The 24,089-nt window shown below is 37.2% G+C and overlaps 1 long non-coding RNA gene across 1 annotated transcript in view; it reads left to right on the forward strand.

The window, feature by feature from the left end:
• Nucleotides 1-17,963, forward strand: part of LOC133253719 (uncharacterized) — a 60,886-nt gene extending 42,923 nt beyond the window's left edge. The window contains exon 4 of the long non-coding RNA XR_009738393.1: nucleotides 17,730-17,963. This is a non-coding gene — a long non-coding RNA (uncharacterized LOC133253719). The remainder of the gene's footprint in view (nucleotides 1-17,729) is intronic.
• Nucleotides 17,964-24,089: the final 6,126 nt, after the last annotated feature.

The following is a 24,089-nucleotide window of genomic DNA, read 5'->3' on the forward strand; positions in this document are numbered from 1 at the left end:
TTGCTTAGTTCAGCCAAAGATATGATGCAGTCATACATTTGCTCTAAAATACAGGTTGCTTTTCTTCACAGAACTACAATGAGCAATCTAGCCGTATATATATATATATATATATATATATATATATATATATATATATATAATTTGTTTATAAATGCTGATTCTGACCTTCTGATTACTTTTGTAGAAAAAAAGGTCATTTTGTTGCTTCATCTGAGAGTAGGAATAATGAAAGAAAAATGCCTGATTCATCTTTTCTATTTTTCTGGGGAAAAAATGCTGCCACTTTTTCTTTTCATATGCACAGAGTAGCTGTTTTGCCTCAAAAATTTCCCCTTAATTGATTAAGTTTCTGTATGTGTGTTTTTTCCAAACCCCCAAACAAGAAAGGATTACCAAAGAATAAAGCAAATTAAGAATAATGTGTGGACTTCAAACTCTCTCTTCTTTGAGGTCACTGCTAAACCAGATGTGTGCTATCCATCTTTTATTCTGTTCTATAATCCTATTGACAAACTCTTGTATCTGTTCCTTATCACATTCAGGAAAGAATCCAGTGAAGCAACTTTGAAACAGTGGGAAAAAATAACAAAACCAGATCAAGAGTCTCATGAAATGGCATTTTAAGGAAAAATTAAAATCCCACATATTTTGAGTAGTCTAAAATATCTTGATTTTAGTTTGGAACCTTTACTACAATTGGGCAATCATACTAATAAAACCAATCTGCTTTAATTCATTTAATCCTTGCAAGAGAGAAGAAGTTTTTGGTCTAATTTATAGATATAACTGATGCTTATAGAATATAAATTCACCCAAAGCAGGTGAAGTTAAGTATTCTGACTTCCTTTCTGAGCTATTTCTACTTCACTAATATGTTTCATCTATAATAAAACTACATTATTTTTTTAAACATGAAATAGAATATCATAAATTAAATTATGAGGCAAAAGCAATAGTCAAACCCCAAATCAGGATTAAATACTCAAGTGTTTATAGTTTGAAAGCCAGTACAGTTTACTTTTAGGGGAGCCAGAGGCCTGTGTCTAGCAGAGACTCCTCTTGAAGAGCTCACATAAAATCCTACAAGATTCCAGACCTAGGGCAAAAGCCATAATTTGAAGGAATCTGGGGTCAGCCATACTTCCTGATCTTGGAGGGTCTCCTAGAGACCCAAGTTGCAAAAGGCAACTGGAGCTCATGCTAGGGACATAGGCACTGGCGGAAGCTACTTCGGGGGGCTTGATCTACCATGAGGACACTGGTACTAGCAAGAGCTTCTTTGGAGACCTACCTCTAGCTTATTAACCTTGGGACCCAGCCCTGCCCCCAGCCACCAGCTGTTAGACACCACTTCCTCAGGCCAAGGAAATAATTGCATGGACACAGTTTTCCCCACCAGCAGACAGGCTGCATTAAAACCACTGAGCCCACAGTTGGCCCTGGACATGGCCTTACCAACCAGAGGGCTCAGGAACTGACACCACATGCCATTATGTGGGGACTAGACCTGGGAAGCCCAGAGGCCTGTAGCCAGAGACTCAGGGACCTGGGTCTACCCACCAGTGGGCAGGTACCAGCCCCAGGACAACTACAGACCCACAACCTGTTATGGCAGGATCCAGCCCACTGACCAGAAGGCCAGAACCAGCTCTGGGACTGGAAGGGCCCCAACCCATCAGTTGGCCAACACAACCTTTGGACACTTGAAGCCCAGCACACAGCTCTGCCCACCAGTGGGCCAGCCATTAACCCTAGGACCTGTCTTCACCCACTCCTGGGCAGACACTAGCCCTGAGATCTCCTGGGCTCCGATTCCACTTATCAGTTAGACAGCAAGCCCTGGGGCTCCCCAAAGACCTGAAATTAGCCACCCCACCAATCAGTGATGGGCAGCTTCTGTACAAGGCAGGGCCTGGCAACCAAACAGAGCAAGAGCCAGCCATACCTACCACACTGCCCGCAATAGTCAACCTGCCACAGTAGAAAAATCCATTCAGTCCAAAAAGGAGGCACCCCTAGAGCATATAGCTCTGGTGACCAGAGAGGATTGTGCCACTGTGATGCATAAGAGGAATCCTACAAAAAAAGCCATTTCTCCAAGGTCAGGAAACAAAAGCAACTTGCTAGATACATAGAAATAAAAACAGCTTAATAGAAAAAATGAAGGGACAGAGGAACATGTTCATAATGAAGGGACAAGATAAAACCCCAGAAAAATTAGTGAAGTGGAAATATGCAATCTACCTGAGAAGGAGTTCAAGGCAATCATGATAAAAATGATCATTAGACTCAGAGAAAGGATGGATAAACAGAATGAGAAGTCAAGATTATCCTTCCCACTCCACCCTGGCAGCTTGGCTGGATTGGTCATGGTCACCAGCCAGAGTTGCTGGCTCTGCAACTTCTCAAAGGCTGGTCACAGCTCCTTTCTTTGTATCTGGTACTGGTGTCTCCAGCCTACCCCAGAAGTTAAAAGTTTTTAACAAAAAGAAAACATTAACCAAATAGAGATAAAGAAAGCAGCAACTGAAATGAAATATACTAGATTGAATTAAGAGTAGATTCATTGACACAAATGGATCACTGAGCTGAAAGACAGAGTAATGAAAATCATGAGAACTGAGCAGAAAAAAAGAATAAAAAGAAAGGGCAGTTTGACAGACCTCTGAGACGACATCGAGCAAACTAACATTTTTGTTACAGGGATACCAAATGGAGATGAAAGAGCAAAAGAGACAGAGAACATATTTGAAGACTCATAGCTGAAAACTTTCCTAAGCTGGGAAAGGAAACACACATCCAAGCGTAGGAAGCACAGGGTCTCAAACAAGGTCAACCCATGGAGGACCACACCAAGACAAATTGTAGTTAAAATGCCAAGTATTAAAGAGAATATTAAAAACAGCAACAAGTTACATATAAGGGAACTCCCCAAAGCCTATCAGCTGACTTTTCAGCAGAAACTCTGCTGGCCAAAAAGGCATGATATATTCAGACTGATGAAAAGGAAAAACCTGAAACCAAAAATATTTGGCAAGGTTCTCATTCAACTGTGATGGGGAGACCAAACATTTTTCAGATGAGCAAAAAGCTAAAAGAGGTAAGTACCACCAAAACAGCTTTATAAGAAATGTTAAAGGGACTTTAAGAGAAAAAGAAAAGGCCACAGTTAGAAAGATGTAAATTATGAAAGAAAAAAGCTCATTGGTAAAGGCAAACATATAGTAAAGGTAAGAAATTAATCACATAAAAAGCTAGTAGAAAGGCTAAAAGACAAAAGTAGAGAAATCATCTGTTAAGCAGTTGAGGGATACACACAAAAAATAGATATTAATAAATCATGATGTCAAATATAGTAACTGTGAGGAAAATGAAAGTGAAAGTCATTCAGTCTTGTCTGTTTGTGACTCCATGGACTACAGTCCATGGAATTCTCCAGGCCAGAATACTGGAGTGGGTAGACTTTCCCTTCTCCAGGGGATCTTCCCAACCCAGGAATCAAACCCAGATCTTCCTCATTGCAGGTGGATTCTTTACCAGCTGAGCCACAAGGGAAGCCCAAGAATACTGGAGTGGGTAGCCTATCCCTTCTCCAGGGGATCTTCCTGATACAGGAATCGAACTGAAGTCTTCTATGTTGCAGGTAGATTCATTACCAGCTGAGCTACCAGGGAAGCCCCATCGTGAGGGGAGGAAATTAAAAATGCGGAGTGGTTAAATTGTTTGAAATTGACAGCTCAGCAACTGGGACTTCCTTGGCAGTCCGTGGTTAGGACACTGTGCTTCCACCTCAGGAAACATAGGTTTGATCCTTTGTTGGAGCTAAGATCTTGCATGCTGTGTGATACATGCACAGAGAAAAAGAAAGGAAAAACATCAGCAACTTAAAATAATAATAATCATATATTTATATGACTTGATTAAATTTAAAAGGTTTTGCATAGCCAAGGAAACGATCGACAAAATGAAAAGAATGTTTAATGAATGGGGAAAAAATACTTGTAAATTTCATGATGTGTAAGGGATTTTCAAAATATATGAAAAACTCATATAACTCAATGTAAAAAGTCCAATTAAAAATGGACAAATGCACAGAAGACCTGAGTAGACAGTTTTGCAGATAGCAAACACAAACCTGAAAAGATGCTCAATATCACTAATTATTAGAGAAATGCAAATCAAAAGAACAATAAAATATCACCTAACACCTGTCAGAATGGCTATCACCAAAATGACCACAATAATAAATGTTGGTGATAATGTGGAGAAAAGAGAACTTTGTACACCGGTGGTGAGAATGTAAATTGGTGCAGCCTCTGTGGAAAACCGTATAGAGATTTCTCAAAAAACTAAAAATAGCACAATCATATGAACCAGCAATTCCATGGCTGGGCATATATGGGAAGAAAACAGTGATGAAAAAATACATGCACACCAATGTCATAGCAGCATTATTTACAATAGCCAGTGCATGGAAGCAATCTATCAATAGATGAATGGAGAAGGCTATGGCACCCCACTCCAGTACTCTTACCTGGAAAATCCCACGGATGGAGGAGCCTGGTGGGCTGCAGTCCATGGGGTCGCGAAGAGTCGGACATGACTGAGCGACTTCCCTTTCACTTTTCACTTTCATGCATTGGAGAAGGAAATGGCAACCCACGCCAGTGTTCTGGCCTGGAGAATCCCAGGCGCGGGGGAGCCTGGTGGGCTGCGGTCTATGGGGTCACACAGAGTCGGACACGACTGAAGTGACTTAGCAGTAGCAGCAGCATGGAAGCAATCTAAGTGTCCATCAATAGATAAATGGACACATAAGATGTAATAAATACACACACAATGAAATACTATTCAGCCTTAAGAAAGAATGACATTTTGCCATTTGCGACAACATGGATGGACCTGGAAGATATTATGTTTATATCATAGAAAGTTTATATATACTTGCATGTTATATTATGTATATATATATATGTTTAAAGTCAGAGAAAGCCGAATGCTGTATGTTGTCACTTATATGCAGGATCTAAAAAATCAAATTAGTGAATATCACAAAAATGTAATAGATTCACAGATACAGAGAACAAATTAGTGGTTACCAGTGAGGAGAGGGTATAGGGGAGGGGCAAGAAAAGGGTAGGGAATACAGGAGTACAAACTGTTATGTATAAATACATAATACAAAGATATATTGTACAGTATAAGGAGTATTGCTAATATTTTATAATAAATGGAGTATAATCTATAAACATTTGAGTCAGTATATTTTACACCTGAAGCTAACAATATTTCAGTGCAACGATAATAATTTTAATTTTAAAAGTTATAAAGTCAATGAAACACATTTCTGTGTTGCCAGTTTAAGGTTATTGCTTAAAATGATCATTGCTACTGAGCAACAGTGATTATATAAAAGAAAGTTAGCATTGTGCATGTCAAATTTAAAACTAACGCCATCTTGGTTTTGCTCACTTAATTAAATTAATCATGAGGAATTTTTTTTTTGTCAATCTGAACTTATCCAATGGTTTTCTCCACTATAAAATAGCTGTTTTAAAATATTGTATCCTAAATCATTTTTCATAAAATATTAAGAAATATATACAATATTGTATATGTTCTGCATTAATAACCTTGTCAAATCTCAAAAGCATTCAAACACTAGAAGAATAATTATTTTTAAAAATTGATATAGTCAATTTTGATATTTGGCAAAACTAATACAATTTTGTAAAGTTTAAAAATAAAATAAAATTAAAAAAAAAGAAAAAAAATTGATATAGTCTCATTTTGAAAAAAAGCCAAGCAATTCATCAAAGTACAAAAGAATAATACATTCAGAATTTCATTACCCAGATACAATATATAATTAATAGTGCATCATACTACATTTTGCCCTATGTGTGCATGTGTATTTTTTGTATGGATGGATAGGGTTTTGATTAAGATTGTTTTCAACTGCAAGTTACTGAAAGCTAAATCAATAGTGGTTTAAGTAAATACACCCCACATAACAACTTAGAGATGGTACAGTGCTTCAGTGATGAAATAAAAACTGTATCTTTTTGCTGTGTTATTATTAGTATGTCCTTTTTTGCCTTGTGGTGGTAAAATGGCTACTTTACATCCTGGCATCTATTCAAGGCATGAACAAAAGGGAATGCTGGCCAGAGATGTGCATTTCCTTTAGTATCAAAGAAGCAAACACTTTTCCAGGCAAATCTCATCTCCAGCAGATTTCTATTTGTGACCCATGAACCAGAACTATGCAACAATTCCATTTATAAATGGAAATGAAGCTGAAAAAGTGAGGAATTAGCTTGTAGCCTATATAAGAAAAGATTTTAAGGTAGAAATATTTTTAATAAAAAATCCATAAAAATGAAATCATATTTAATCTTGCTATTTTAAAGTAAAATATTTTAAATTTGGTTTTACAGAAGGAAAAACCCAGAGAGTAGAAGTCAAGGAAATATTGAACTTTTTCATAAATATATTTTCACTAAAATTCTTATTATTTTTTAAAATGTACTTGTAGGGTTAGAAAAAGTCAATGAAAGCTATTAACAGGTTTATATCATTATGTTTTTTAAACACCATATTTAGTTTTTTACTGAATTGATTAACTTATGATATAAAATAAATTATCATGTTTATGTCACTCATAGCTTGATTTGTAAATTTATATTAATTGGCAGCTTTACATTGTTAAGATATTAAAAATTTACATTCTTTTTATAATTATAACTCCCACAGTTACATGTTCAAATTGATCAATGGTTTATCCAGACATTGTATGATGACTTTTCCCTCACATTTATTTACCTTTGACTCTTAATTACCTTGATTACTTGATGGAACTTTAAAAAAATTTTTTTACACATTCTTAGGTGTTGAATTCTCCATTACTTAGCCTTTGATATTTTAAGAAATTGCTGCAGTCACCCTGATCAGTCAGCAGCCATCAAAACTGAGGCAAGACCCTCCACCGGCAAAAACATTATGACTTCCTAAAGGCTCAGAGGATAGTTAGCATTTTACATCAATAAATTAGATGGTAAAGAATCCACTTGCAATGTAGGAGACCTGGGATTGATACTTGGGTCAGGAAGATCCCCTGGAGAAGGGCATGGCAACCCACTCCAGTATTCTTGCCTGGGAAATCACATGGACAGAGGAGCCTGGTGGGCTACCGTCCATGGGGTCGCATACAGTCAGACACAACTAACACACTAGAACACCTTATATTTCTTTAGACATAATTCTATTGCACACATGATGGACTTCAGTACAGTGTACACATAACTTTTATATGCCTTAGGGAACCAGATTTTTCGCCTGACTCATTTTACTGAAGTATTCATCATTTTTGGTGGTCTGGGACCAAATGCACAATATCTTCAAGGTATGTATGCCTATATCTATTCATTGCTTTTATGACTAACAGCCAGAGTGGCTACGTGTAATATTTTCACTCATAGCATAAAAATTCCTACTTGTCTTTGGGCATTGCATGTTGCTATGAAGAAATCTGGGTTAGCCTGATTATTATTATTTTCTTTGTTTAGATGAATTGCCCTTTTGCTTATATTCTTGGAAATAGGTAACTACTTTTAAGGAATTAATGGAATATAAGACTCAAATTATGTTGTTTTATGGTGTTTGTTCTCAAACTGGTTTAATTTCATTTAATGCTCACAGCAAGCCCGTAAAAGAAATATTATCTCTGTCTTTTAAAAGACTAAAATTCAAACAATATAATTGACTTTTCTAATTCTTGGAGGTAATTTTAAACTAAAATTACCCCTCCCCCCCCAATAAAACTAACTCCAGATTCAGTGCTCTTTCTATTATACAGCTTTGTCTCATGATTATGAAAAGACTGTTTCTGGTTGACATCTCTTCTACCTTTCATGATTTAGTCTGGTAGGATGTATATTTCTAGGAATATATTTATTTCTTCTAGATGCCCAATTTGCTGGTGTATAAATGTTCATAGTATTCACATGATTCTTTGTATTGTGTGATATTATTTTTAATTTCTACTTTTTCAATTTGTAATATTATTGAGTCTTTTCACTTTTTTTCTTGATTCTTCTAGGTAAAGTTTCATCTTTTTTTTTTTATCTTTTCAAAGAACCAACTCTTGGCTTTATTAATGTTCCATTATTTTTCTAATCTCTGTTTATAGCTGTTCATGTTTAGTTCCTTCAGCTAACCTCACCTCTTTTGTTCTTTTTCTAATCAAAAAGTGCCTCCATCTGTACCCCAACTCCCTTCTCTGTATCTGATTCCCATAAGCTGAGTTCTGAAGATTCTCCCAGTGATGAGATCCAGAGTAGGACTGCCACAAAACCTCTCACTATGCTGAGGAAGCTAGATGTCCACCTTGTGTGTGTGTGTGTGGTTTTTTTGTTTTGTTTTTCCATATATATACTGGAGAAACTCTAGGCCTGGGGAAGCCCTCTTGGTGCAGCAGCTGTGCCATTTTGAAGAAGGGGTGACACCATCAAAGTGTAGCCACTTCTGTTACTCTTCCCATGGGGTCCTTCTTGGTCCCTGATATCCAGAAATGTGCTTTAGCATTACCTTCAAGTTCTGGGATTTTCACTCTGGCGTCTTATCTATGGATAGTTGCTACTTCATCTTTGACTAGAAAGGACTAACATTGAAAATGACATCACTCCTATGTTGACTATTTTAAAGAAAGAAGCAGCTGTACTTGGTGAGAAATAAGGAAAATCTGTCCTTGGGTTAAAATGCACGGTGTTAAACTGCATGGTGGATAACAGTTTGTAAATCAATAAAAATAATTTAAATATATTTCTAGAAAAACTTTTCTTATATTTGTATATAAAAATAAAATACTGAGTTAGTAACTTTTATATTTTAATGCGAGTGCTAAGTTGCTTCAGTCATATCTGACTCTGGGTGATTCTATGTACTGTATAGCCTGCCCAGCTCCTCTGTCCATGAGATTCTCCAGGCAAGAATAATTGCCATGCTCTCCTCCAGGGGATCTTCCCAACCCAGAGATCGAACCCACGTTTCTTACATCTAACCTGCATTGACAGATGGGTTGCTTACCACTAGTGCCATATATTTTAATGGAAGGAAATAAATCAAGAAACATCTGTAGACTGTATGATGGCCAGGTAAAATATATGTTATAACAGCAACGGTTCAGATAGTTTCATAATTTTTAATGATTATTCTTTTTATCAATATATCATATATATCATTGATATATCATATCAATATATCAATATATATATGCCTTATGGAGAGTTCATTAAGTTTTCAGTTATTACGAGACTTTATTCTGGGAATTCACATCTGATTCAGAGGGTATATTTTGCAGAATTAACATGTTGCCTATTCTTTTTTTGAAGTTGGAAAAAATAATATGCAGGGATTAAGAAAATAAAGAACATTATATTTAAAAATAGAGGCTGGATAATTTTAATTCAGTTCCTTTATTTTCCTGTGCATTGGTGGAAATCTGAGCTTCAACTTTATGTAACTTTTCCTAAATGGCATGGTAGAGTCAATAATTTCCATTTTTATTAGAAACTAAAATAGGGTGAGAGAAAATTCAGCTAATCTGCAGAATGATAACAGTGTTATGTGTTTTTTTCCCATCCCTTTTCCGAAACAGACAGTCACAGAAAGTTAGAACTGAAAGGAAACTGAGAGGGCAGTTATAACCCCCTCCTCCCATCCTTTATCTAAAAAGAAACAAAGATTAATTGCTTAGTGGAGCTAAGAAAATGAGTTAGGTTTCTTCAGTTCTATTCAAATGCCAGTTAAGACTGAAACACCATAAGCTGGTTGAAGAAAGATCAATTACTACTGCTGGTTCAGGCCACAGTCAACATCTAGAAGTCCTGGGAGGTTGTTGTTGTTCAGCCTCTCGGTCATGTCTGACTGTTTGCAACTCCATGGACTGCAGCACGCCAGGCTTCCTGGTCCTTCACCATCTCCTGGAGCTGGCTCAAACTCATGTCCACCGAGTCAGTGATGCCATCCAACCATTTTATCCTCTGTCATCCCCGTCTCCTGCCTTCTCTTTCCCAGCATTAGGGTTTTTTCCAAAGAGTCAGCTCTCTGCATCAGGTGGCCAAAGTATTGGAGCTTCAGCTTCAGCATCAGTCCTTGCAGTGAATATTCAGGGTTGATTTCCTTTAGGATTGACTGGGATTTTGATCTTCTTGCAGTCCAAGGGAGTCTCAAGAGTCTTCTCAATACCACAATTCAAAAGCACCAATTCTTTGGCACTCAGCCTTCTTCATGGTCCAACTCTCACATCCAGACATGACTACTGGAAAAATCATCACTTTGACTATATAGACATTTGTTAGCAAATAATGTCTCTGCTTTTTAATACTCTAAGTTTGTTATAGCTTTTCTTCTAAGGAGCAAGCATCTTTTAATTTCATGGCTGTAGTTACCATCCTCAGTTTTTAGAGGCCAAGAAAATAAAGTCTGTCACTGTTTCCATTGTTTCCCCATCTATTCCCCATCTATTTGTCATGAAGTGATGGGACCAGATACCATGATCTTCTCAACTGAAAGGCTGAGCAGCCTATATTCCTGCAAGAAAAGTTAATCAGAAAATGAGATGAAAGAGAGATACAAGTGCAAGGAAGTAAAAGACTGTGCTGGCTTATTCTCTGTCACTCTGCCCTTTCACTTCCATCAGATAGATGGTAGCTACCTTAACTTTTGTCCATCTTTTCTGCTGTTGTGGATGAATGTCTACCTCACTACTTTAGCCCAGAAGACACATTAGTGACAAGAAGGACTTAATCCTTAATTGAGAGAACTCTACTCAATACTTTTAATAACCTATAAGAGGCACAGTGGTAAAGAATCCATAATGTAGGAGAATCAAGAGACTTGGATTTGATCCCTGGGTCAGGAATATCCCCTGGAGTAGAAAATAACAACCCACCCCAGTATTCTTGCCTGGAAAAATCCCATAGACAGAGGAGCCTAGTGGGCTATAGTCCATGGAGTTGCAAAGAGTCAGACATGACTGAGTGACTGAGCAACTGAGCATGCATGTATAACCAAATCACTGAGTTATACACCTAAAATGAACACAACATGGTAAACCAACTATTCTTCAATTAAAAAAGAAAAAAATAGTGGCTTATTTTTGCTCTTTTAATACAATCTGATTATAATAATGGGGTGTCTTCACATACAAAACCCTATTCATCTTCCAGATCTATCTCATATATGCAATTCTGCAACTACAGATTCAACAAACCTCAGATCATATACTATTATGCTTGGTTGAATCTGTGGATGCAGAATTTGCAGATTCAGATTATGGGACTTGAGCATACATGGATTTTGGTTTCTGAAACACAGCTCCCACTGAAGGATGACTACACTACAATAAGTTAGTGTAAATTCATGAGATACAATATACATATAAAATTTATGTTAAATTTATATAAAAATTTATGTCATTGATAATTTTAATATAAGTATACATTATATTGGGCTTCCCTGATGGCTCACACAGATGGCTCAGTAAAGAGTCTGCCTGCAATGCGGGAGACCTAGGTTTGATCTTTGGGTTGGGAAGACCTCCTGGGGAAGGAAATAGCAACCCACTCCAATATTCTTGCTTGGAGAATCCCATGAACTGGGGAGCCTGACAGGCTACAGTCCACCGGGTCACAAAGAGTTGGACATTATATTATATATTATATTACATTATATATATATTATAATACATTATATTATAATAGCTCTGTCAACCTTCACAGCTTGTCTTTCATGAAGCTTCTCTTGAAACTAAATAACAAGAAGGAAAAAGAAGTTGAAGTAAAAGATAACATAGTCTAAATTTAAGCTTAGAGGAGCATATAGTTACTGAAGCCCAGTACCTTCACTGCTTTAAATTGATGGGCAATGGGTAAACACAGGTAAATAAAGAAAATTCAGTTATGGCACCCCACTCCACTACTCTTGCCTGGAAAATCCCATGGATGGAGGAGCCTGGTAGGCTGCAGTCCATGGGGTCGCTAAGAGTCAGACACGACTGAGCGACTTCACTTTGACTTTTCACTTTCATGCGTTGGAGAAGGAAATGGCAACCCACTCCAGTGTTCTTGCCTGGAGAATCCCAGGGATGGGGGAGCCTGGTGGGCTGCCGTCTATGGGGTAGCACAGAGTCGGACACGACTGAAGTGACTTAGCAGCAGCAGTTCTTCTTTAAAGATAATATTAGTTTATGTTATTTTCCGGTGCCAGGTAAAAATTAATATGACTTCCACCCCCACCCAATAAAGTAGGTCATATTCTCCCTTGGGGTCTACTTGTTGTTGTTTTTGATTTATTAGACCCAATGAACTTTGGCACCAACTAAAGAATTGATCGATCTGGCATTACTTTAGTCGCTCCTTGCTTTCCAGTTATTTGCTATCATTTTCTAGCTATGAAATGTAAAGCTAGCCAAATAATCTGCCTCTTAACCCAGTCACTTTAGTTCCTGGGCTGAATCCAGTCCCACACATGGATGAAAACAAATCACATTTGAATTCTCAACCAAGGGAAATGTCTTTCTGGTGTGATCCAGAAGAGTTCTGAATAGCAAAATTGTGTTATGAGTAAGGTTTGTTAATATCCAATGAGTTTGGCAGGGTGTCACTTCTTAGTACCCCATGAGGGGGCTTGTGAGTGTAAAGTAGGATCTTTTGCAAGAGACTAAAGTTTATTAGTCATATTTACTTACCTTATAAAACCAAAATTATTATCTCTCAATTGTTTTGAAGACAGCTGCAGCTAACATGTCTGTCCCTCTGGGTACTCTGAGACTTGAGTTATATTTTCTCAACTCTTTGGAACAGTTTAGACCCTGGCTACCACACTGCTATATTGCAGCAAACAGATTATTCAGAGCATATTATTATTATGATTCACCACACAGAGGGAACTTCAGATTTAAGAAATTTCCAACATCTTACAAAATGGAAAACCATAAAACAGTGGTGTAACCATCTCTGCTTTTACCAGAAAGGGACTATATTGAATGGAGACTTGGATTTGAGATACTAATTATTTTTTTTTTTGATCGGGAAAGTTGATTCTTAGAATAGAACAGAATAGTCTGAATCCAAGAATATAAAAAGGGGGAACCCAACCTGCACATGGATTCAGACTCCAGTTTCCTTTTCCCATTGGGATGCAAATATCATGTTGGTAGTTAACACGTGTGTCACGAATGTCTTATACTTATAGTACAATGATGACTAATTGTAAAGTAACATATTCCACTTCATTTTTTATGTCCTTGTAGTATTTATTCCTTTTTTCAAAAGTTGAATTTATTAGTATAGGTCAGAGGTTAACAAACTTTTCCCATAGAGTGCCAGGTAAGTAAATCTTTTAGATTTTTTGGCTGTACAATCTCTGTTACAAAAACTCAGAATTTGCTGTGGTAGCTTAAAAGCAGCCAGAGACATTGTGTGTATGGATGTGTGTGCTGTGTTTCCCTATTTTTTGTGTCCCAGACAAGGAAGTGAATGAAGGTGGCCTGCTTTACACCCCTGGTTTAAGGTTATTCCCAATTTTGACAAAAGGCCAGAGATGAACTCTCTAAGGTTCTTAATCTTCGTTATATTTTTAAAAATATACTAGAGCCTTAGAATCATATAGAATTATATTTTTGTATGACTTGACTCACCTGTGTAAAACTTGCAGCAGATTAAAATAAAGATTGTCTAATGTGAAACATTTTGAGGTGTCTTAAGACTCAACTCTTGTTTTCGTTAACATATAACTAATTTGACAGTTCATTTATTAATATAAATTTTTGTAATATTATTTTTACAATTTTATATAATTTTAATATATTCTATATCCTGCAAATACTCTCCTGTGAGGTATCTAAACACCGTCACATTTTCTCTGTTACTACATCAAACCTGAGCTTCATATAGGAAGTTGTTCGTTAAGGTCTCTGCTGAACATATTCATACAATGTCTGAATTATTCCTGAATCACAGTGAGGAAACTTCCTTAACAATAGATAATTAGGAATTTTCATAGGCTAACTTGAAGGAGAAACTTGGCAAAGGTGGTTGCCTGGGCCATTCATAGACCTTTCAGTATTAGATGTTATTATACAAAATAAACCAATTCATGTACTTTGCTCTAAAGTGCATATTTGCCATCTTTGCTTTTTTATATATTCAAAAAGGCAAGTAGACCAATAAGTTTCCTTGGTTTCATCTGTCAGACTTCTGTTATTTACTTTACTTTTAATTTCCTCTCATTGTCTCTTTGTTACAATATAAATGGCTCATAATCAAATACTTTTTTAAAATTTGCTAATTGACATTATTTGACAATATCCTAGAGTGTCAGAGGAAAAAAGACTTAAAAGACATTTGTTTTCTCATGAAAAGATGCTCAACATCACTCATTATCAGAGAAATGCAAATCAAAACCACTATGAGGTACCATTTCACACCAGTCAGAATGGCTGAGATCCAAAAGTCTACAAGTAATAAATGCTGGAGAGGGTGTGGAGAAAAGGGAACCCTCTTATACTGTTGGTGGGAATGCAAACTAGTACAGCCACTATGGAGAACAGTGTGGAGATTCCTTAAAAAACTGGAAATAGAACTGCCTTATGATCCAGCAATCCCACTGCTGGGCATACACACTGAGGAAACCAGAAGGGAAAGAGACACGTGTACCCCAATGTTCATCGCAGCACTGTTTATAATAGCCAAGACATGGAAGCAACCTAGATGCCCATCAGCAGATGAATGGATAAAGAAAGCAGTGGTACATATACACAATGGAGTATTACTCAGCCATTAAAAAGAATACATTTGAATCAGTTCTAATGAGGTGGATGAAACTGGAGCCTATTATACAGAGTGAAGTAAGCCAGAAAGAAAAACACCAATACAGTATACTAACGCATATATATGGAATTTAGAAAGATGGTAACAATAACCCTGTGTACGAGACAACAAAAGAGACACTGATGTATAGAACAGTCTTATGGACTCTGTGGGAGAGAGAGAGGGTGGGAAGATTTGGGAGAATGGCATTTAAACATGTATAATATCATGTATGAAACGAGTTGCCAGTCCAGGTTCGATGCATGATACTGGATGCTTGGGGCTAGTGCACTGGGACGACCCAGAGGGATGATATGGGGAGGGAGGAGGGTGGAGGGTTCAGGATGGGGAACACATGTATACCTGTGGCAGATTCATTTTGATATTTGGCAAAACTAATACAATTTTGTAAAGTTTAAAAATAAAATTTAAAAAAATGACATGTGTTTTCTCTCATCATTCACTACAGGTTGTAAATATCATCCATAAATTTTTTAAAAAGGTTTTTTGATGTGGATCTTTTTTTAAAGTCTTTTATTGAATCAATTACAATATTGCTTCTTTTTTTTTTCTGGCCAATGGGATCTTAGCTCTCTGACCAGGGACGAAACCTGCACCCCCTGCATTGGAAGGCAGAGTCTTGGCCCCTGAACTGCTAGGGTAGTCCCCTATACATAGTTTTAAACATTTTTTTTTTTTCTATTGGAGACTCATGGGCATTTTACACTCATATTATTGCCAGCAAATAATCGGCAGAGAACTGTTACTTGCCTAACAAATTTAGCACATAATAAGTCCTATATTAAAGCAATTTAAAGAGATTACTTCTAAAAGTAGGCTCTCTATAACTACTGAATATTCTACTTCCATACTTTTTGTATAGTGATATGGAATATTCAGAGTGACATGCACCCACATTCTGAGTTTATTGAATTTAAGCACAGCATAAGGATTTTTCCTCAGTGAATATTAATAAGAGGCAGAAAAGTCCATGAAACTCATCATTTGTTAAGCTGTGGTTTTTCTGACTTTTTCAGTGTGCTTTGCATCTTTTGTTAGTAGTTTACTGTATACTCTGTTAATTAAAACAAAACAAGGACCTACCAAGGGACAAAAAGAAAGAGAGAAAAGAAATCATACTCTATGGCTTAAATGCTTTAAAAAGAGTCAATTTTCATTGTCCTTTTACTGATATCCAGTGGTAGCCCAATAGGAGTGATTTAACTGCACACAACACAGGGACTGCATTTTCTGTGTGCTAAGTAGCTTCAGTCATGTCCAGCTTTTTGCAAAACTGTGAACTGTAACCCACCAGTCTCCTCTGTCTGTGGGACTCTCCAGGCAAGAATACTGGAGTGCTTGCCACGGACTTCTCCATGGAATCTTCCCGACCCAGGGATTGAACTTGCATCTCTTTTATCTCCTGCATTGGCAAGTAAGTTCTTTACCACTAGTACCACCTGGGAAGCATTTTCTGGATAAATTAAAAAAAAATGATGAAACTGACTCTTTATTTTTAAACACTACGTTGTCCTGCCATTCTAAATAATGTCAATGATTAAAGTATTCATTACTCCCAATTTTTTGTTTGCCTAAGCTCTAAGTAGGGAGGGATTGCCAAACTATGCCCTATGGGCCATATCCAGAATATAACATAATATCATTTTATATATAAAATGATATTGTGCTATGTTCGTTGACCAAAAATTGTGAATTTTTTTTTCTCTTTTTATATAACTATGCAGGCTTTCCAGGTGGCTCAGTGGTAAAGAATTGGCCAGGCAGTGCAGGAGATGCTGAAGACCTGGGTTCGATCCCTGGGTTGAGAAGATCCCCTGAAGAAGGAAATGACAACCCATTCCAGCATTCTTGCCTGGAAAATTCCATGGACAGAGGAGCCTGGTGGGCTACAGTGCATGGGTTTACAAAGACCAACCCTGCAAATTACCTACAAACTATTCTCAGTTTTGCTTTTGGCCTGCAAAAAAGCCTAAAAGTTTTACTATCTGGCTCTTAAAAGAAACAGTTTGTTAACCCTTAAACAATTGTTGTACTTAATGTCTCATTTCTATGTATGTAATATATAATAAACTTCAGATTTAGAAGGTTGAAATGAGCACATTTTGATTATTTATCTTTTAACAGCATTGCTACTTTGGGAAGAAATTGTAAAGAAAGCTCCCAACACTCAAGCTTACAGTAGTTTTGAGTAAGTTCATAATGATTTGGAACCATCTGAACTACCTTTTGGAGAAGGAAATGGCAACCCACTCCAGTGTTCTTGCCTGGAGAATCCCAGGGATGGGGGAGCCTGGTGGGCTGCCATCTCTGGGGTCGCACAGAGTCGGACATGACTGAAGCAACTTAGCAGAACTACCTTTGGGTCCTGTCAGTACCTCTAATCCTGTGGTACTACATGTTCTTATATTTAAGCCTTTTAAGTAAACAATGATAGCACACTGATTGTAAATACAAACAGAACTACAGTTATTTCAATTGTGTCATTCTCGGTAACCACAAAAATATTTGCAAGCAACAATTAACTTCCAAGAGTGAAATACAAAAATCTAAGATTATTCCCCACTGATTGGTGATGGGCAACATCTATGAAGAATATTAGCCATACAACAATAAAATGTAAGGAAATTGGTATTTACAGAGAAAAAGGACACAAATATTAAAGAAAACTCTTATAAATGACAAAAGATGATCTTACACTGCCAGAAGAAATAAAGACATCTAAGTTGAACGTAATCATTGTTTTTACCAAAAGTTGAATGTTTTTTCCTAAAAAAGTGGACCAAATAATGTCAGTGTTTGTCATCGTTGAATCTTTTCCTCTGATTTTTACAGGAGGAGAAGAAAACTTGGAAGTTTTTACAGGATGTAATCAAGATTTATGATGAGTTTTTCTGGTGAAGACATTTTAGTGAAACTTGTTCAAGTACAAAGGCATTGGAAAGCTTCTAGAACCAATCCTGATGAAATCAGGCCTTCAATAATATTGCAGATTCTGAAATTCAGTGTAAAATGGGGTTTTCAGTAATTTCTACCCAGCTTGTTTTTAACACTTTTCTAACCTATTTATGTGTCTGGTGATTCATCAGTTAATTAAATAAACATTAATAAAAAAGTTTGTTTTCCATCATCTGTGAATGAATATAGATGGACAAAAAGCTGCTTATATATTGCCTATTGAACGTGTAAAGACAATCCATATTCATGACATCACTGATAATCACAATACTGTTACTATTTATTACTATGACAGCTCAATATGTAGGTATAAATTTTTTCCTACTCTGTCAAAAATACATGAATTAAAAAGTCCTTTGCTACTTTAATTTTTACTTTAATTTAAATTTTTAAAAATTTTATTAAAAAAATCCCTTTCTATTATAATTTTTAATTTTGCTTTTATTACTGTAATGGTTTTATGTATATATAAAAGATGTATACATATATGTGATATAGATAAATATAGATATACAAAGTTAAATAAAAATAAAGTTTTGAAGTCTGCATTTATTTTCTTCCAATTGATATTATTTACTTCATATTATCATTTATTTTTTACTGAAAATAATTTTGTTGTATAGAAGAGGGAGCTCTTTAAAAATGAGATGTTTTATTTATCAAATATGCCAGCCTTGCCCCTGTCTTTCTATGTTTAGAGACTATAAAAAGTCAACTTTTCTTAGCTTATACTTCTATTTACTCTTCCAACACAATTAGTAGCACTTTGAACAGCCTTATCATCTTGAACTTTTCCAAATATTTCCTCATGTTTTTTTGTGGCCTACCAGATGTAGGTTAGTGGTTTGTTTACTTCTTTGACTGCTCATAATTTTGATTTTCATATTTAAAAATACATTGCACAAAGAAAGCTGAAACAGTGAGTTCTTTTTTTTTTTTATTGTCCATGTTTTCCCCTAAAAGTTTTTGTTGTTGTTCTTAAAAAAAAAAAAATATATATATATATATATATATATATATATATTTTATTGAAGGATAATTGCTTTACAGAATTTTGTTGTTTTCTGTCAAACCTCAGCATGAATCAGCCATCAGTTCAGTTCAGTTCAGTCGCTCAGTCATGTCCGACTCTTTGCGACCCCATGAATCACAGCACGTCAGGTCTCCCTGTCCATCACCAACTCCCGGAGTTCACTCAGACTCACGTCCATCGAGTCAGTGATGCCATCCAGCCAGCTCATCCTCTGTCGTCCCCTTCTCCTCCTGCCCCCAATCCCTCCCAGTATCTGAGTCTTTTCCAATGAGTCAACTCTTCGCATGAGGTGGCCAAAGTACTGGAGTTTCAGCTTTAGCATCATTCCTTTTAAAGAAATCCCAGGGCTGATCTCCTTCAGAATGGACTGGTTGGATCTCCTTGCAGTCCAAGGAACTCTTAAGAGTCTTCTCCAACACCACAGTTCAAAAGCATCAGTTCTTCAGTGCTCAGCTTTCTTCACAGTCCAACTCTCACATCGACACATGACCATTGGAAAAACCATAGCCTTGACCAGACGGACCTTTGTTGGCAAAGTAATGTCTCTGCTTTTCAATATGCTATCTAGGTTGGTCATAACTTTTCTTCCAAGGAGTAAGCGTCTTTTAATTTCATGGCTGAATCAGCCATAGATATACATATATCCTCTCCCTTTTGAGCTTCCCTCCCATCTCCCTCCCCATCCCACCCCTCTAGTTGATACAGAGCCCCTGTTTGAGTTTCCTGAGCCACACAGCAAATTCCATTGGCTATTTAGTTTGCATATGGTAATGTAAGTTCCCACATTACTCTTTCTGTACATCGCACCCTCTCCTCCCCTCCCCCCATGTCCACAAGTCTATTCTCTATGTCTGTTTCTCCAAGCAGTGATTTCTTTTCTTCCTATGCTTCCTCTCACTGGATGGAGAGCTATTAGTAAAACAATTCTGTCTTCCATCTTCAGACTCCCTTTCTCTAGGACAGGGGAGTTGAAGGACAAAGAGATGGGGTGGAAGGACTAGCTGATTGGTGAGTTTGGGAGTATTAACTGGGTATGTGTAATTCAGCCCATTCTTTTCCCCTTTTATTCTGGAACCCAGACATTGTCCCCCCAAGGGCAACCCTCTCTGTACCATTATTACTACAATTCTGCCAGTGCTGCTATAATTAAGAAAGTAAATTCATTTAATTCTGGTGCTCCAGATTAGGAAACCCATTTGTCCTTGGAAATAAGTCTCATTCTCCAATATGATTTTAATGATTGGTGAAGTTTTTGCCCCTAGGTGGTTTACTTGATTTTATTTCCCAGTTGGTTTAGAACTTGAGTGAAGACAAGTGGAGACAGAAATGCTGTTTGCTGAGACTCCCAGAGACCTGTCAATGGCAAACAACAGTGTTAATTCTCTGGAATGCATCCCAAATTATATCATTTCAGCTTACAGTTGTATACTGAGGGAATAGCACTAATGATAATAACACTGGGAAAATTCAAACATAGATGAGAAAATTTTGATTGATAATGTCAATGCAAATGAAATGGAACTTTATGAAAAATTTATCTGAAAAGTGTGGAATTAGGAAAAATTGCTTCAAATTGACTGCTAAATGTCATTTTTAACCTATCACTATTTAATTAAGAGAAATTGGAAGATAAAGCTATCTTAAGGTTGGTTCTACTGTAACTTAGGAGCAGTATGTTTAAAGATAAAATTTATTTATTATTAAAATCTGTTTTTTAAATACTGAGCTATTTGCCTTATATTTGAAACATAATTAGGAAGATTTAAAAGAAAAACCATAAGGACAATAGCATTTTAGTTATATGCCTCTGATATATTAATATATTTTTTCTTCTCTATATAAGTAACTTCTAGCTATGTAATGTAATATGATTAAAATGTTTATAACATTTTAATATAAATGTTAATGATTTAATGGTCACATCAAATGTTAATGATGTAAATGTTAATGATTATAACACTGAAAATAGAAAGTATACTTTTATGGATTTTACTTGAAAATAATGTATATATCAAGCTACTTTTAGACAAAGATGCCTTATTTAATTTTAAACTCTCAAAATACAATATGTTGCTTTTAATAATTTTTATAGTACCCCGTGTAATTAATATATATACATATATATAGATTAATACATATAGTGACAATAATGCTATTTTTAGATCACAAAACATTTAAACATATGACATGAGAGTTTTCTTTTAAATATGATCAAGAAACTGTTTCTTTGAACTTCTTGTCCCCATGGCTTATATACATTGCAAGATTTCTGGACAGTGGCAAATCCAAGGGAAGAATCTTTCTAAAAAGGAAGGAAATCCCCAAACCAGGAGTTTAGAAGCGTATCAGTTGAAATATATTTAGCAGATGCTATGAAATGTTTCACTGAGTTTGCATTAGAATTACAAAGAAAGATGACTTCGTGGATGAACAGATGTATATAGAGAAAGTAAGATTTACAGTAAAGCTGTATCATTGTTAGTCAATAACTTACACAATGTGTACTTCATCCCTTCTCTGGTACTTCTTGGCCAAAAAAGAACATTTTAAAACAAACTTTTCTACTATCAGTGTTCTCTTTATTAGGTATTTAGACTAGGAAAAAGGAATCCAAAATGGCGGTGGCTAAAAGACAAAGGAAAAAGCCTGCAAAAATGAAACAAAAGAAAATCTGAGAGGGTTCAGGATGGGGAACACATGTATACCTGTGGCCGATTCATTTCCATATTTGGCAAAATGAATACAATTTTGTAAAGTTTAAAAATAAAATTAAAAAAAAAAAAATCTGAGGACCGGAGTGAGACACTCAGATGAAACAAACAGCCCTCCTGGCTAGACCAATTTGCATAGTGCAGGCTCAAGAAGGGGAGGAGACAAGTGAATAAAAAGAGGAAGCCAAGACAGATTGAGGCCTCTCCTTTGGGATCGGTCCACCCTCACGCCTCAAAGGTGTGCTTTCCTTTTGCTTGCCGAATAAAACTCTGAGCTGTAACTGAACTGTAACACTGGTCCACGGTTTCAAATCTTTGCTGCGGCAAGACAGAACCGAGGAAATGACACACTCCGCTGACATATCTGGTGCCATGACTTGGATGTAACTGGCTGAAGCAACCTCGGCTCAGCCCCCACAAGGCAGAGGCCAAGCACAACAGAAGCTCAAGTCGGTGAAAGTGCACAATGTGGAAGCTAAACGTGAAGGAAACCCAGCACAGTGGAAGCGACGGGAAGCCCAGCATGCTGGAAACTGGGACAGCAACAAAAACTTGGCAGAAAGCTCATGCGGCTCAGTCTCAGATTCTAGAAGACCTCTGGTTAAGGTAAGAGGTCCTCACCTTTATCACTGGAAAGACATATGGCTAACAAAATCTTAATTCCTTTACAATCTCTCATTTCTTGTTTCCTTGAACCCCCTGTTAACAGGCAAGCAGCAGTTAGTGGGTGCAACTGAGGGACTCTGACAGGGGCCACTCTCCAGTGTGTCCCAAAGGCTCCAATATCCTCTGTGCCTATTCGCTGTTGCCCAAGCAGGTGAGAGTTCTTTGGTCCTTAACTTCCTTTGTGCCAAGGGTCAGGCCAATGAAAATTGTGGGCACAAGTCAGGCATTTAGCAATCTTTCAGAAAGTTATGAAAGGGGTTTCTTGACACATTTTTCCCACTGCTTTTTCCTCCTGTCCTTCAGCTCCTCTCTCCATTTATGCTGCTGTTTACAAAGTATTGGGCAGGTCATCGTATTTTCATTTCTGAAAGTTGTGTTTGAAACTGTTTACCTAAGATTGAGATTCAAATCTACATAGCAGGGACTCTGCTATGCTTAGTCATTCAGTCATGTCCTGGGGACTTGAGCCTGGCCAAAACCCATGGTGCCTGATTTCAGGACCTAATGAAGCTCAGGTTCTTGGTGTTTCATTGAAGAAATAATTCACTGAGAGACACAGCAATGAGTAGGAGGTAGCTTTATTTGGATTCAGAGAGAAGCACACTCCACAGAGTATGGGCCATCACAGAGGGCCAGTGAACCACAGCAACCATGGAATGTGGTGTGGTTAGTTCTTATGGGCTGGGTGATTTCATATGCTAATGAGTGTGAAGATTATTCCAACAATTGGGGAACCACCCTCTCCTTGGTCTTTTGATAGTGCCTTGGAACTGTCATGGTGCCTCTGGGTGTATCATTTTGCTTTCAGGTTGAGGATCAAAGTTTAGTTGAATTTGACTTGTCTATCATCTTGGACCCATTTGATTTTTGGTTTATATAATGCCCTTGAGCTATGTCATTCTTTCAAAAGTTGTGTCCTGCCCCCTTCCAACCTGTTTCATGCTCTTTTTGTGAGCCCTGTCTGGTCCCACAGTGTTGTCTCTACATTCTTTTTTCAGGACAACCAGAAATTAGCTGGCCTTGGGAGGGAAATACTGTATAATATCCAACCCCTCTAGAGATTCAGGGCTTCACCTTCCATGTTTCCCACAACATGTGTGACAACAGCACCTCTCATTGAACCTGCTAGGGTGGGTGACAGGCCCACAATGCCTGCTAGAAGTCCATCTGTTGGTGGCATCCCTTCAAGGGCAATTGGGCTTCCAGGGACAATGTTTGCCACTTTGGGAGTTAGGCCTGCAGGCTGTTTGGGCCCAAACCCTAACCACCCTTCTCCTAAAGCTACAAACATACCCCTGGATCAAATCTCCACTCCACTTTTATTGAACATCTGGTCTGTTGCATCTTATCATTTTGTCCTTAAGCCACTTACTAACTCCTACAGTGTAGGCAATATCACTCCACCCAGCTTATTATTAAAATACTCTTAATGCCTTTAACAGAACCAGATAACCCACTCCTTTGTTATCACTTCTGTTATTACTTAGAGTGGGTCTATGGCAATGAAAAGTTTACCACTAGAGACACCTTAAGCTGCTCTTATGGAGGACTAGGGGAGGAAATCAGTAACTCGAATACCCTCAGAGCAATAAAAGGATAAGGCTTATGGCTATTTCCCTAGGTTCCCAGTCTCAGGACACAGGCTTGAATTACTTTACATCATGGTATCTATTCCCATCAGCAAAGAGTTAAGATTACAACCCCTTAATCCTACCCAGCATTAATCACCCTGGAAACCTTGGAGACACCCAGCTCCAGCCTGGGGATCCCAGGAGGTTGACCTGCCTCGACCTGCCTTGAGATTTGGTCCTCAGAAGTTTGTCATGG

Source organism: Bos javanicus, chromosome 9, assembly GCF_032452875.1.
Source record: "Bos javanicus breed banteng chromosome 9, ARS-OSU_banteng_1.0, whole genome shotgun sequence".
Lineage (NCBI taxonomy): Eukaryota > Metazoa > Chordata > Mammalia > Artiodactyla > Bovidae > Bos > Bos javanicus.